This window comes from Mobula birostris, chromosome 31, assembly GCF_030028105.1.
Source record: "Mobula birostris isolate sMobBir1 chromosome 31, sMobBir1.hap1, whole genome shotgun sequence".
Classification (NCBI taxonomy): domain Eukaryota; kingdom Metazoa; phylum Chordata; class Chondrichthyes; order Myliobatiformes; family Myliobatidae; genus Mobula; species Mobula birostris.
Window position 1 is genome coordinate 37,299,633 of NC_092400.1, and position 16,548 is coordinate 37,316,180.

Below are 16,548 nucleotides of genomic sequence, written 5' to 3' on the forward strand. Positions count from 1 at the left end.
ATGTTGTGCCCATGATATATCCTGTGAGATGTTGATGTTTGAGACTAGGCAGTCTGTCTAGTAGTCCGTTTTTAGGCTAGATACAGTCACGCCGATATGATTGTAATTCGCACCACTGAACAACTGAAGATGTCCTTTGGGCATGCTGGAAGCAGACATCAGATTGGCGATTGAGAAAATTGTAGAGTTTATGAGCACCCAGCATGAAACATAGAAACATAGAAACATAGAAAATAGGTGCAGGAGTAGGCCATTCGGCCCTTCGAGCCTGCACTGCCATTTATTATGATCATGGCTGATCATCCAACTCAGAACCCTGCACCAGCCTTCCCTCCATACCCCCTGATTCCTTTAGCCACAAGGGCCATATCTAACTCCCTCTTAAATATAGCCAATGAACTGGCCTCAACTGTTTCCCGTGGCAGAGAATTCCACAGATTCACCACTCTCTGTGTGAAGAAGTTTTTCCTAATCTCGGTCCTAAAAGGCTTCCCTTTTATCCTCAAACTGTGACCCCTCGTTCTGGACTTCCCCAACATTGGGAACAATCTTCCTGCATCTAGCCTGTCCAATCCCTTTAGGATTTTATATGTTTCAATCAGATCCCCCCCTCAATCTTCTAAATTCCAATGAGTACAAGCCCAGTTCATCCAGTCTTTCTTCATATGAAAGTCCTGCCATCCCAGGAATCAATCTGGTGAACCTTCTTTGTACTCCCTCTATGGCAAGGATGTCTTTCCTCAGATTAAGGGACCAAAACTGCACACAATACTCCAGGTGTGGTCTCACCAAGGCCTTGTACAACTGCAGTAGTACCTCCCTGCTCCTGTACTTGAATCCTCTTGCCAGCATACCATTCACCTTTTTCACCGCCTGCTGTACCTGCATGCCCACTTTCAATGACTGGTGTATAATGACACCCAGGTCTCGTTGCACTTCCCCTTTTCCTAATCGGCCACCATTCAGATAATAATCTGTTTTCCTATTTTTGCCACCAAAGTGGATAACTTCACATTTATCCACAGTAAATTGCATCTGCCATGAATCTGCCCACTCACCCAACCTATCCAAGTCACCCTGCATCCTCTTAGCATCCTCCTCACAGCTAACACTGCCACCCAGCTTCGTGTCATCCGCAAACTTGGAGATGCTGCATTTAATTCCCTCATCCAAGTCATTAATATATATTGTAAACAACTGGGGTCCCAGCACTGAGCCTTGCAGTACCCCACTAGTCACCGCCTGCCATTCTGAAAGGTCCCGTTTATTCCCACTCTTTGCTTCCTGTCTGCTAACCAATTCTCTATCCACATCAATACCTTACCCCCAATACCGTGTGCTTTAAGTTTGCACACTAATCTCCTGTGTGGGACCTTGTCAAAAGCCTTTTGAAAATCCAAATATACCACATCCACTGGTTCTCCCCTATCCATTCTACTAGCTACATCCTCAAAAAATTCTATGAGATTTGTCAGAGATGATTTTCCTTTCACAAATCCATGCTGACTTTGTCCGATCATTTCACCGCTTTCCAAATGTGCTGTTATCACATCTTTGATAACTGACTCTAGCAGTTTCCCCACCACCGACGTTAGGCTAACCGGTCTATAATTCCCCGGTTTCTCTCTCCCTCCTTTTTTAAAAAGTGGGGTTACATTAGCCACCCTCCAATCCTCAGGAACTAGTCCAGAATCTAACAAGTTTTGAAAAATTATCACTAATGCATCCACTATTTCTTGGGCTACTTCCTTAAGCACTCTGGGATGCAGACCATCTGGCCCTGGGGATTTATCTGCCTTCTATCCCTTCAATTTACCTAACACCACTTCCCTACTAACATGTATTTCGCTCAGTTCCTCCATCTCACTGGACCCTTTGTCCCCTACTATTTCTGGAAGATTATTTATGTCCTCCTTAGTGAAGACAGAACCAAAGTAATTATTCAATTGGTCTGCCATGTCCTTGCTCCTCATAATTAATTCACCTGTTTCTGTCTGTAGGGGACCCACATTTGTCTTACCCAGTCTTTTCCTTTTTACATATCTATAAAAGCTTTTACAGTCAGTTTTTATGTTCCCTGCCAGTTTTCTCTCATAATCTTTTTTCCCCTTCCTAATTAAGCCCTTTGTCCTCCTCTGCTGAACTCTGAATTTCTCCCAGTCCTCAGGTGAGCCACTTTCTCTGGCTAATTTGTATGCTTAATGAACTTAATCAAAAACGCACATCAAATTGATGAAAGCAATTTTCATTTACTGAACACTCATTTAGATGGTGTAGATGAATTTCCAGACCATTGGCTTTCCCAGATATGTTGAAAGGCAATCGTTTATTTTAATATATGCTTATTTTTTGATAAAACAAATTGAGGCTTGGAAATTTTGAAATATGCCATCTTAGGAATTTACCTCGGCTGCTGTCTTTGTGGAGTTTGTACGTATTCCCTGTTACTGAGTGGGTTTCCTTTGAGTGCTCCACTTCGCCCACATCCCAAAGGTGTGCTGGGAGGTCATCTGGCAATATTACTTTACCCCAAATTGTAGATTAAATCATCAGGAAGAGATTACATAGGACCGGAAGGTGTAGAGTCTCTATGTGTTGAACTAAGAAATGGCAAGGGTAAAAGGACCCTAATGGCAGTTGTAACCAGGCGTCCAAACAGCAGCCGGGCTGTGTATTATAAATTACAGCAGGAGATGGAAAAGGCGTGTCAGAAAAAAAATGTCCTGATATTTGTTGGGAATTTTAACATGAAAGTGGATTGGGAAAACCTGGTCAGGACTGGACCTCAGCAGAGAGAATTTGTAGAATGTCTAAAGGATGGCTTTTTAGAACAGCTAGTTGTTGAGCCCACGAGGGGATCGGCTGTGCTGAATTGGGTGTTGTGCAATGATCCAGAGGTGATAAGAGAGCTTAAGGTTAAGGAACCCTTCGGGAACAGTGATCTCAAAATGATCGAGTTCACATTGAAATTTAAAAGGGAAAAAATAAAATCCAATGTGTCTGTATTTCAATGGAATAAAGGAAATTACAATGGCATGAGAGGGGAATTGGCGGAAGTTGACTGGAAAAGACAATTTGCAGGAAGAAAAATGAGGGAAGTACAAGACAGATATATTCCAAATAAGAAGAAATTTTCAAAGGGAAGAAGGACACTACCATGGCTGACATGTGAAGTCAGAGCCAAAGTAAAAGCAAAAGAGAGGGCATACAAGGAAGCCAGAGCTAGTGGGAAGAGAGAGGATTGGGAAGCTTTTAAAAACTTGCAGAAGGAAACTAAGAAGGTCATTAGGAAGAAAAGATGAATTATGAAAGGAAGCTGGTGGCTAATATCAAAGATACTAAAAGCTTTTTTAAGTATATAAAGGGTAAAAGAGAGTCGAGCATAGATATTGGACCAATACAAAATGACACTGGAGATATTTAATGAGAGATGCAGAGGTGGCAGAGGAACTGAATACATATTTTGCATCAGTCTTCATAGTGGAAGACATCTGCACTATACTGGACATTCAAGAGTGTCAGGGAAGTGAAGTATGTGCAGTGAAAATTATGACTGAGAAGGTGCTGAGAAAGTTTAATGGTCTGAGGGTGGATAAATCTCCTGGACCTGATGGAATGCACCCTCAGGTTCTGAAGGAAATAACTGGAGAGATTGTGAAGGCATTAACGATGATCTTTCAAGAATCAATACATTCTGGCATTGTACTGGATGACTGGAAAATTGCAAGTGTTACCTCGCTATTTAAGAAAGGTGGGAGGCAGCAGAAAGGAAACTATAGGCCTGTTAGCCTGACATCAGTGGTTGGGAAGTTGTTGAAATCGATTGTTAGGGATGAGATCATGGAGTACCTGGAGGCACATAACAAGATAGGCCAAAACTAGCATGGTTTTCTAAAAGGAAACTCCTGTCTGACAAACCTACTGCAATCCTTTGAGTAAATTACAAGCAGGGATGGCAAAGGAGATGCAGTAGACGTGGTGTACTTGGATTTTCAGAAGGCCTTTGACAAGGTGCCGCACATGAGGCTTCTTAGCAATATAAGAGCCTATGGAATTACAGGGGAGTTACCAGCATGGGTGGAGCATTGGCTGATTGGGAGAAAACAGAAAGTGGGAATAAAGGGATCCTATTCTGGCTGGCTGCCAGTTACCAGTGGAGTTCCACAGGGGTCGGTGTTGGGACCGCTGCTTTTTACGATGTATGTCAATGATTTGGACTACAGTATTAATGGACTTGTGGCTAAATTTGCCGATAATATAAAGAAAGATAGGTAGAGGAGAGGGTAGTGTTGAGGAAACAGAGCCTGCAAAGAGTCTTAGATATATAAGGGGAATGAGCAAAGAAGTGGCAAATGAAATACAATGTTGGAAAGTGTATGGTCATGCACTTTGGTGGAAGAAATAAATGGGAACACTATTATTTAGATGGGGAGAGAATTCAAAATGCAGAGATGCAAAGGAACTTTGGAGTCCTTGTGCAAGATACCCTAAAGGTTAACCTCCAGGTTGAGTCGACTGTGAAGAAGGCGAATGAAATATTGGCATTCATTTCTAGAAGTATAGAATACAAGAGCAGGGATGTGATGTTGAGGCTCTATAAAGCACTTGTGAGACCAGACTTTGAGTATTGTGTGCAGTTTTGGGCTCCTTATTTTAAAAAGAATGTACTGACATTGGAGAGGGTTCAGAGAAGATTCATGAGAATGGTTCCAGAAATGAAAGAGTTACTGTATGAGGAACGCCTGGCAGCTCTTGGGCTGTGTTCCCTGGAGTTCAGGAGAATGAGGGGGGATCTCATAGAAACACTCCGAATGTTAAAGGCCTGAACAGATTAGATATGGCAAAGTTATTTCCCATGGTAGGGGATTCTAGGACAAGAGGGCACAACTTCAGGATTGAAGGACGTCCATTTAGAACTGAGCTGCGGAGAAATTACTTTAGTCAGAGGGTGGCAAATCTGTGGAATTTGTTGCCACGAGCAGCTGTGGAGGCCAAGTCATTAGGTGTATTTAAGACAGAGATAGATAGGTTCTTGGTCAGCCAGGGCATCAAGGAGTATGGGGAGAAGGCAGGGGAGTGGGGATGCTGGAAGAATTGGATCAGCCCATGATTGAATGGTGGGACAGACTTAATGGGCCAAATGGCCTACTTCTACTCTTGTATTTTATAGTCTAGTAATCTTATTAATGACAAAAGGAATCAATTGGTTAATTATTCATTATTGTCATGTACTGAGATACACTGAAAACTTTGCTTTGCATGCCAACCAGACAAGTTATTCCAAACTTAGGAACAGCGAGGTAGTGCAAAGGGAAAGGCATTTACAGAATGCCGAATTCAGGGTTCTGTTTACAGAGAGTGTGCTGTGTCATTCCATCGTGGCTCTGTCCTTCTCTCTGTAATCTTTGACACCCCAATGAATCAAGAGAGATCGAGGATTTACCTTTATCCTCCAAGAGGCCCATTGATGAATCTTACACAGCAGGGTGGAAGCTGTCCTTGACCCTGGTGGTACGTGACATGTTTGAGAGAATAAATTGGAGAGGATGGGCATATAAATAGAGAGAGGGATTGGGATTAACGGGACTACTTCTCTAGGAATTGGCATGGAGCTGACGACTCTTTCTATACCGTTGAGATTATGAAGTGTAAGGTGTTGATATTTGACTGGGTAAGACTTCCTCTTGGTGCTCAGGCTGCAAATGGCCCTCTGATCCTCTTTGGTAATGAGTGAATCCTTAAAATGGGGGAGGGAATTGAATCTGGTTATTTGGTTCCCTCACTGACCTTCACTCTGTCAGTAATATGAGACTGGGCTTGGCATCAACTGTTTCACAAACACATCTGTCAAAGCCTGAGGCATTCTCTTCTTCCTGCTGCTCCCACATCTGCCCTGTAACTGTTCCAGATTTCCACATGATAGACACCATGTTGATGCAAGTGACAGACCCATATGATGGACACCAACTCCGCTCTTTGTTCTAACTTCCCTGGTCTCCACTGACGTGGAGGGTGTGGGGTGGGTTGTACTTGTAAAATCTGCTCAGTGCTTTGTTATTTGTAAACACATGAGATTCTGCAGGTGCTGGAAATCCAAAGCAACAATCAAAAACTACTGGAGGAACTCAGCATTCCGGCCCCTGGGGCGGAAATGTCGGCTCTTTACTTCTCTCCATAAATGCTGCCTGACCTGCTGAGTTCCTCCAGCAGCCGCTGTTTGTTGATTTGCTGCCGAAGATGCAGCCACATTTCTTCCCCTCTGCACTCTGTCAGTCAGTGCAATGAGACGTTCGTCTGCCGTGGGTTCTGATCCAGTGCAGCTATTTAAAAATAGGACAGGCCTTTACAGGTGTCATCATAGTATGTGCTGGCTTTTCGTCTTGAGAGGAAATAAATATTACTCACCGTTATGTATCAGATGCCCTCTCTCTTCACGCTGGTAAAGCTTCTCCACGTGGGCGTGTTTGTTTTTCAAATGGTATATTATTAATACATTACTCAGAATTGTGAACGGCTCTGATATTCCCAGACTCCTGCAGTGTTCCTTCTACTGTCTCTCTCATTACTATTTGAGATAGTTTGTCGAATCAAACTGATGAATCATTGAATACCGCTTACATTGGGAGTAAACAGGCGAGTATGGTTCTGACAGGACACTCACCTGACTGTCTGCCTGCTGCCTCCAGGTTGACCTATTTCAACAGCCGAAATTAAACACACTGTGTGGGATTTTAACAACTGCATCTATCCTGTCCAGAGGATAGGTGAATTGGACGTGGGTAGTTTAAAGCATACACACACACACACACACACACACACACACACACACGCACATATACTCACAGATGGATGCACGCACCACACACAGACGTACACAGGTACATGTGACCACATGGACACATATGAACACACAAACATGAATAAACAGATGCTCATCAGCACACGCGCGCACGCACACACCCTCCGTGCCGTGCTCAAAATTACAATTGTTCCAATGGTCCATGATTTGCCTGCCCCACAACAAACCCTTTCTGTCCACTCCTTGCTCTCTCCACACCCCCTCCATCCAACCCATTCTGCTCCCTCCACCCTTGTCCTCTCAGTCCCATCTGAAACACTCTTCCTCCCACCCCGTGACCTCTCTCTCCCACCCCGTGACCTCACGGCTTTCACTCTCCCTCCCACCCCATGACCTCTCTCTCCCACCCCATGACCTCACACCTTTCCCTCTTCCTCCCACCCCATGACCTCTCCCTCCCACCCCGTGACCTCTCTCTCCCACCCCGTGACCTCACGGCTTTCACTCTCCCTCCCACCCCATGACCTCTCTCTCCCATCCCGTCACCTCTCTCTCCCACCCCATGACCTCACACCTTTCCCTCTTCCTCCCACCCCATGACCTCTCCCTCCCACCCCATGACCTCTCTCTCCCACCCCGTGACCTCACGGCTTTCACTCTCCCTCCCACCCCATGACCTCTCTCTCCCATCCCGTCACCTCTCTCTCCCACCCCATGACCTCACACCTTTCCCTCTTCCTCCCACCCCATGACCTCTCCCTCCCATCCCGTGACCTCTCTCTCTCACCCCGTGACCTCTCTCTCCCACCCCGTGAGCTCCCTGCACCACACCCTGTGATCTCTGCCACGCACTCCCTTGCCCTTTCTGATGCACACTTGCTATCTCTGTTGTACCTGTTGACCTGTCTGCTGCAGGTGGTCCTGGCTCCAAACCCAGTGCTCCTACCCCGTCCTGCTTTGTGATTCCAGCAGTCTTCTCCTGCTCCCTGCCAGCCATTTCATTTGCCTGACATCATCCAAGAACCAGATGTCTGCAGGATGGATAATCCACTGTAAAATTGTATCATTGTTATTGTAATCAGTAACTTCAGTTTTAATTAATTTTTCAAATGACAAATTTCACTGAGACAGTTGGGACATTATTGTTTAGCTCAAGTAGACTATTCCTTTAACGGTGAGTGACAATATAAAAAGCCTTAAGATCTTTTGAGGCAGCACAGTAGCCTAGCGGTTAGCATATCACATTTACAGCACAAGTGACCCAGGTTCAATTCTACTGCTGTCTGTAAGTCTACCTGTGACCACGTGCATTTCCTCCCACATTCCAAAGATGTACAGGTTGATCAATTGGGCGGTGTGGACACTTTGGGCCAGGTGGGCCCCTTACCCTGCCGTATCTCAAAGTGAACATAGAACATCACAGCACAGTACAGGCTTTATAGGAAATTATAGACCAGTTAGCCTGACCTCAGTGGTTAGGAAGATGTTAGAGTCAATGGTTAAGGATGAGGTGATGGAGTACTTGGTGACACAGAACAAGATAGTACAAAGTCAGCATGGTTTCCTTCAAGGAAAATTCTACCTGACGAACCTTTTGGAATTCTTTGAGGAGATTACAAGTAGGGTAGATAAAGGGGATGTAGTAGATATTGTATATTTGGACTTTCAGAAGGCCTTTGACAAGGTGCCACACATGAGGCTGCTTACCAAGTTATTACAAGAAAGTTATAGAGCATTGGCTGATTGGTAGGAGACAGTGAGTAGGAATAAAAGGATCCTTTTCTGGTTGGCTGCCAGTGACTAGTGGAGTTCCACAGGGGTCAGTGTTGGGACCACTTCTTTTTATGCTGTATATAAATGATTTAGATGATGGTATAGATGGCTTTGTTGCCAAGTTTGCAGAGTATTATGATTAAAGCGAATGAGCTTAGAGCGTGGATCAGCACTTGAATCTATGATGTGGTGGTCATTACGGAGACTTGGATGGTGCAGGGGCAGGAATGGCTACTTCAAGTGCCAGGCTTTAGATGTTTCAGAAAGGACAGGGAGGGAGGCAAAGAGGTGGGGCATCGCACTGTTGATCGGAGATAGTGTCACGGCTGCAGAAAAGGAGGAAGTCATGGAGGGGTTGTCTACGGAGTCTCTGTGGGTGGAAGTTAGGAATAGGAAGGGGTCATTAACTCTACTGGGTGTTTTTTATAGACCACCCAATAATAATAGGGGCATCGAGGAGCAGATAAGGAGACAGATTCTGGAAAGGAGTAATAATAACAGAGTTGTCGTGGTGGGAGATTTTAATTTCCCAAATATTGATTGGCATCTCCCTAGAGTGAGGAGTTTAGATGGGGTTTGTTCGGTGTGTTCAGGAAGGTTCCTTGACACAATATGTAGATAAGCCGACAAGAGGAGAGGCTGTACTTGATCTGGTATTAGGAAATGAACCTGGTCAGGTGTCAGGTCTAATAGTGCTAGAGCATTTTGGAGATAGTGATCACAATTCTATATCCTTTACCATAGCGTTGGAGAGGGATAGGAATAGACAAGTTAGACAAGGCTTTGTCAAAGGCAAGTCATGCCTTACAAGCCTGATTGAATTTTTTGAAGATGTGACTAAATACATTGATGAAGGTAGAGCGGTAGATGTAGTGTATATGGATTTCAGCAAAGCATTTGATAAGGTACACCATGCAAGGCTTATTGAGAAAGTAAGGAGGCATGGGATCCAAAGGGACATTGCTTTGTGGATCCAGAACTGGCTTGGGTCATATTCTGCATGGAGGTCAGTGACCAGTGGTGTGCCTCAGGGATCTGTTCTGGGACCCCTTCTCTTTGTGATTTCTATAAGTGACCTGCATGAGGAAGTGGAAGGATGGGTTAGTAAGTTTGTTGATGACACAAAGATTGGGGGTGTTGTGGATAGTGTTTACAGTGGGACATTGATAGGGTGCAAAACTGGGCTGAGAAGTGGCAGATGGAGTTCAACCCAGATAAATTTGAGGTGGTTCCTTTTGGTAGGTCAAATATGATGGCATAATGAGGCATTAATGGCAAGACTCTTGGCAGTGCGGAGGATCAGAGGGATCTTGGGGTCCGACTCCATAGGACACTCAAAGCAGCTGCTCAGGTTGACTCTGTGGTTAAGTTGGAGTACTGTGCTCAATTCTGGTCTTCTCACTACAGGATGGATGTGGAAACCATAGAAAGGGTGCAGAGGAGATTTACAAGGATGTTGCCTGGATTGGGGAGCATGCCTTATGAGAATAGGTTCAGTGAACTCGGCCTTTTTTCCTTAGAGTGAGGGAGAATGAGAGGTGACCTGATAGAGGTGTACAAGATGATGAGAGGCATTGATCATGTGGATAGTTAGAGGCTTTTTCCCAGGGCTGAAATGGCTAGCACGAGAGGGCATGGTTTTAAGGTGCTTGGAAGTAGGTACAGAGGAGATGTCAGGGGTGAGTTTTTTACGCAGAGAGTGGTGAGTGCGTGGAATGGGCTGCTGGAAGCGGTGGTGGAGGCGGAAACGATAGGGTCTTTTAAGAGTCTCCTGGATGGGTACATGGAGCTTAGAAAAATTGAGGGTTATGGGTAAGCCTAGGTAGTTCTAAGGCAAGGACATGTTCGGCACAGCTTTGTGGGCCGAAGGTCCTGTATTGTGCTGTAGGTTTTCTAGGTTTCTATGATATGAAGATTGGTAGTGTTGGGGATACAGGTAGGATGCAGAAGGACTTAGACAGATTAGGAGAATGGGCAAGAAAGTGGCAAATGAAATACAATGTTGGAAAATGTAAGGTCATGCACTTTGGTTGTAGAAATAAATGTGCAGACTATTTTCTAAACGGGTAGAAAATCCAAAAATCTGGGATGCAAAAGGACTTGGGAGCCCTTGTGCAGAACACCCTAAAGGTTAACTTGCAGGTCGAGGTGGTGGTGAGGAATGCAAATGCCATGTTACCATGCATTTCAAGAGGTCTAGAATACAAGAGTAAGGATGTGATGCTGAGGCTTTAGAAGGCCTCACCTTGAATATTGTGAAGAGCTTTGGGCACCTCATCTTAGAAAAGATGTACTGGCATTGGAGAAGGTCCAGAGGAGGTTCACAGGGATGATTTCAGGAATGAAAGGGTTATCATGCGAGGAACGTTTGATGGCTCTGGGTCTGTACTCACTGGAATTCAGAAGGATGAGGGGTAATCTCATTGAAATCTTTCGAATGTTGAAAGGCATAGACAGACTGGATGTGGAAAGGATGTTTCCCATGGTGGGAGAGTCTAGGACAAGAGGGCATAGCCTCAGTATACAGAGGTGCCCTTTCAAAGCAGAGATGCAGAATAATTTCTTTCGCCAAAGGGTGGTGAATTTGTGGAATTTGTTGCCACATGCATCTGTGGAGACCAGGTCGTATTTAAGGCAGTGATTGGACATGGCATCAAAGGTTATGGGGAGAAGGCCGAGAACTGGGGTTGAGGAGGAGAAAAAAAGGATCAGCCATGATTGAACGGCAGAGCAGACTCGATAGGCCAGATGGCCTAATTCTACTCCTATGTTTTATGGTCTTATGGTCTTTTCAGCTCATGATATTGTGCTGACCTTTTAACCTACTCTAAGATCAATCCAACCCTTCCCTCCTAAATAACTCTCCAGTTTTCTATCATCTATGTGTCTAAGAATTTTGTAAATGTCCCTAATGTTTCTGCCTCTACCACCACTGACAATGCATTCTCGGTACTCACCACTGTTGGTGTAAAGAACTAACCTCTAACATAGATAGAAATACATACATACATACAATCAGGCAACTAATCCAGCCATCAGTCAAAGCTCGAAAAATCACCCAGTAAATGCAGAAAGAGGAAACCACTTTATTGCTATGTTGAATACAAGTAAAACCAATAGAAAGATGAATTTTAGCTTGAAGAGTTTCCATATCGTTGGTCCTGCAGTGATAATGGTAATAGTGACAGTTCATTGTATCAAATACTCAACCCAGCGACCCTACCTGCCAGCTCCAATTTCTACAATGACTTAGCACTGACACCTCAGCAAAACAAAGCTGTACTGCAATTGAGACTGTTTGAAATGCAGGAATGGGTTTACATCAGGGAACACAGCATTGTCAAGTTGTCGTCTGCAATTTGGGTAGAAAAATTTCAGATGTATTATGGCAATTGTATTTTTAATTAAAATCGAATAGCAGGAACTCGAATCCAATGGAGCTTCGTCAAGGAATTTTATTTTTAATTTAATTTTATTTTATTTAGAGATGCAGAGTGGAATACGCCCTTCTGGCACAACGAGTTGTGTCACCCAGCAATCCCCGATTTACCCTTAGCCTAATCATGGGACAATTTACAATGACCAGCTAACCTACCAATGGGGATGTCTTTGGACTGTGGGAGGAAACCGGGGCATCCAGGGAAAACCCTCGCGGCCATGGGCAGAACGTGCAAGCTCCTCAGAGACAGCACCCAACTGAACTCCAAACTCCAATGTCCGGAGTTGTAATAGCTTTGTGCTAACCGCTAATGAAAATTTAGTATGAGAGGTTCCATGGCTGTATCAATGAATACGGGAAAAGATTCTAGGCACTTTCATTGAAGAATGTCTTATAGCCACTGAAGAGTAGTCACGGTTGTAATGAAGGAGGCACGGTAGGAAACCTTTACACAGCAAGCTCCCACGAAGAGCAAAGTGTAAGTATGCTAATTGAAGGTAAATTATTTCCCTGATCTTTGAAATACTTCCATGGTATGTTTCAAATATTTACATATAGCAACATAGGAGGCCATTCAACCCAACGTCCACGCTAATTGTGAGCAAACCATTCTGAATCCCAATATCAGGCTATTACTTCTGACGAATTTTATGAAATTTGTTGCTTTGTGTCAGCAGTGCAAAACATGAAACAGTAGAAAATACAATAAATAGTGGAAAAAGTCAGCAAAAATAGTGAGGTAGAATTCATGGGCTTATTGTCTGTTCAGAAATCTGATGGTGAAGATAAGAAAGAATTGTTTCTAAAACATTGAATGTGCAGCTTCTGGCTCCTGTATCCCCTGTGGATAGTAGCAATGAGAAGAGGGCATGTCCTGGGTGGTGGGCTTCCTTGATGAAGGATGCGGCATCAGCTTTTGAGCGTGTCCTCGATGCTGGCGGTGGGGTGGGGGGTGGGCTATTGCCCAGGATGGAGCTGGCTGAGTTTACAAGTTATTCCAATCCTGTGCACTGACCCCTCCACACCAAAACGTGATACAGGCAGTTGGAATGCTCTCCACATTACATCTGTAGGAATTTACTAGAGTCTTTGGCTCCTCAAACTCCTAATGAAATATAACTGATGGTGTGCCCCCTCTGTGATTACATCAATATTATCCCTCTCAACTTACTTTCCTGTAGTTTAACTCTGTCCCACCTGCCCATCAAACTTTGGAATCTTTTGACACTTACCAACCTTCGGGTCATTTCCAGTAGCCAATTAACCCAGCATCACCAACATGTGCCATGTCGAATGATGTGGGTGATCGTGGTCTTCCATCTGTCCTTCATCTGAGAAGTAACAAGGGGTCTTTGCCCATGGAGATGACAACCCTCCTCCCTTCTCACCACGGCACCACCCTCACTCTTCCCCAAGCATGACCATGATTGTTCTTGGCAAATTTTTCTACAGAAGTGGTTTGCCATTGCTTTCTTCTGGACAGTGTCTTTACAAGATGGGTGACCCTGGACATTATCAATACTCTTAAGAGATCGTCTGCCTGGCATCAGTGGTCACATAACCAGGACTTGTGATGTGTACCGGCTGCTCATACGACCATCCGCCACCTGCTCCCATGGGTTCACATGACCCTGATTAGGGGCTAAGCAGGTGCTACACTTTGCCCAAGGGTGACCTGTAGACCAGTGGAGGGAAGGAGTGCCCCACAGCTCCTTTGGTAGAGTCGTATCTCCACGCCACCACCTATATTAACCTACCAGCATGTTGGATAAGGCCAGGACATCCGAAGGAAATGCACAAGGTCACATGTTCACCTTCTAGCCAGGATGAAATCTGAAACAGTGAGACTGCAGCACCAACCATGCAGCCTATCCAAAAGAAAGGACAGTATATCAGTTTACTGACTCATCCAAAACACACGTTACCTGCTCAAGTCTCAGGAACAGGAGTTGAACCATTAGCCTCACGATTGAGGGTAACTCCGAACCATGGGTTAAACTTTTGAAAATTAATTTGTGGTGGAGAGATTTTCCTTAAGCTGGGACTAACTTTGCACCACAGCTCACAAGATGCTGCAAATTTTGAACACACACAAAATGCTGGAAGAACTCAGCAATTCAGTCCTGCAGAAGGGTCTTGGCCCAAAACATCAGCTGTTTATCCCCCTCCATAGATGCTGCCTGACTTCCTGAGTTCCTCCAGCATTTTGTGCTTATCTCACAAGAATGAAAACTTTTAACATATGAGAAGCCACTGGGCCTGTACTGAACTGAGTTCAGAAGATGAAGGAAAATCTCATTGAAACCTACCAAATGCAGAGTGGGTATGGAGAGGACAAAACTACAGCTATGAGGATCCCAACAGCATCTGGTGACCCTGTGATCTCTGTCTCGGAGGCCAACATTAGAATATCTTTCAAGAGGTCAACCCTCACAGGGTGTCAGGCCCTGATGGTGTGTACCTGATCGGGCTCTGATCACCTGTGCCAACCTATGAGCAGGAGTGTTCAAGGACATATTCAATCTCAGGACTCACTGCTGCAGCCGGAAGTTCCCTCCTGCTTCGAAAGGACGACAATCATACCAGTGCCCAAGAAGAGCAGGATGAGTTGCCTCTACGACCTTCGCCCAATGGCACTCACATCTACTGTGAGAGATTGGTCATGGCTAGAATCAATTGCTGCCTAAGCAAGGATCTGGACCCTCTACAATTTGCCTATCGCCACAACAGGTCTACAGCCTGCATATCCACTCCACGCTGATATCAAACCTGGTGCACCTCAGGGATGTGAGCTTAGCACTGCTCTACTCTCTCTACACCCGTAACAGTGTGGCTAGGCACAGCTGAAATGCCATCTATAAATTTGCTGATGACACATCTATTGGCAGAATTTTAGATGCTGATGGCAAGGAGTACAGAGCAAGATAGATCAGCTGGAGGAGTGGTGTCACAACAACAATCTTAGACTCAACATCAGTAAGACCAAAGAACTGATTGTGCACATCAGGAAGGGTAAGTCAGAGGAGCACTCTCCAGTCCTCATCGAGGGATGAGAAGTGGAAAGGATGAGCAGTTTCAAGTTCTTGGATGTCAACTTTCTGAGGATCTCTCCTGAGCCCACCATATAGATGCAGTTACAAAGACAGCGGCTATATTTCATTGGGAGTTTGAGGAGACTTGGATTGTCACCAAAGATACTCGGAAATTTCTACAGGTGTACCGTGGAGAGCATTATAACTGGCGGCATCACTGTTGGGTAGGTCGGGGTTGGGGGGTACGTGAACCACACTGCACAGGATTGGAAAAAGCTGCAGAAAGTTATGAACTCAGCAGCTCCACCGTGGACACTAGTCTTCCCAGCATCAAAGGCACCCTCGAAAAGTGATACCTCGAAAAGCTATAATATACCTTTGTACTTCTTATTGTAATAATCCCCCACTCAGGATCAATAAAGTCCTTGTTATTATTGTAACTTACAGATTTTATTATTATTGTAAGGGCTTTCTTCTTTTATGTTACTGTGAAGGCTAACAAAATGGCTTCTTTGTTATGTTATAATTAAAATGGCTTTTCTGTAATAATTACTGCTGAGAAAGTTCTCTCTCTAGCAGCTTATTTGGGTTATAAACAGAATTGTATTCATTTGCTAACCAATTGGGATAGATGTTATTCTTTCTTGTGTGTCTGTGAGCTATTGTTTCGCGGGGTTCTGACGCAGAAGGCGGATGGGGACAGAGTGAGGAGACGCGATGCTGTGACCCTGGGTGGCGGGACCGACCCTGAGCGGGAGTTTGAGGCCCAGGGTCTTCAGCGAGGAGAGGAGACAAAGACACACTTGTGTGGAGCGTCTGGTTGACCACCATGGTTGGTCCCAGGTGGCAGGTCCAGGGGGTCGGAGGGGATCAAATGGTGGAAAGAAGACTCTGTTAATTGAGCTCCAACTGTTGTGCACGAAGTGGTTGAACTTTGATAAGTTTGGTGCCTTTTATTTTCCTTTCATATTTTATCTCTATTAATTACATAGTTCCAGCAAGATCTATAAAGTGTAATCATTTAATCGCATATAGTGTATTGTCTGTTATTTTGGCGGGGTGGGGTACATCACACAGCATCCACACAAACTTGATTACCCAGTTTGGCGGGGCCGAAGGCTGCTCCCCCTAGACTGAAGCGAGTTGAGCGAGCCTGAGGCTTACCAGGGGGCTACATTATTGCCATGTACTGCTGCTTCAAAACAACAAATTTCTCAACATATGCAGATGTTATTAAACCTGATTCTGTATCTGATTCTGAGGATTCATTAGTAGGAGAGCCTAGGATCTGAGAGCATAACCACAGAATAAAGAGACATCCTTTAATGTTGAGACGAGGACTTTCTTTAGCTAGAGGGTGGTGAATCTGTGCAGTTCATTGCCACAGACAGCTGTCTAGGCCAAGTCATCGAATGTGTTTAAGATAGATTCTTAAGACAGTTTCTTGATTATTAATGGAGGTAAGAGTTACAAGGAGGAGGAGAGAGAATTGAGGTTGGCAAAAA

At 44.7% G+C, this 16,548-nt stretch overlaps 1 protein-coding gene across 3 annotated transcripts in view; it reads left to right on the plus strand.

Moving 5' to 3' along the window:
* The window catches only part of LOC140190674 (unconventional myosin-XVIIIb-like), a 462,061-nt gene that overhangs the window by 417,143 nt on the left and 28,370 nt on the right, over positions 1 to 16,548 (plus strand). The gene's annotated exons all lie outside the window — the stretch shown is intronic.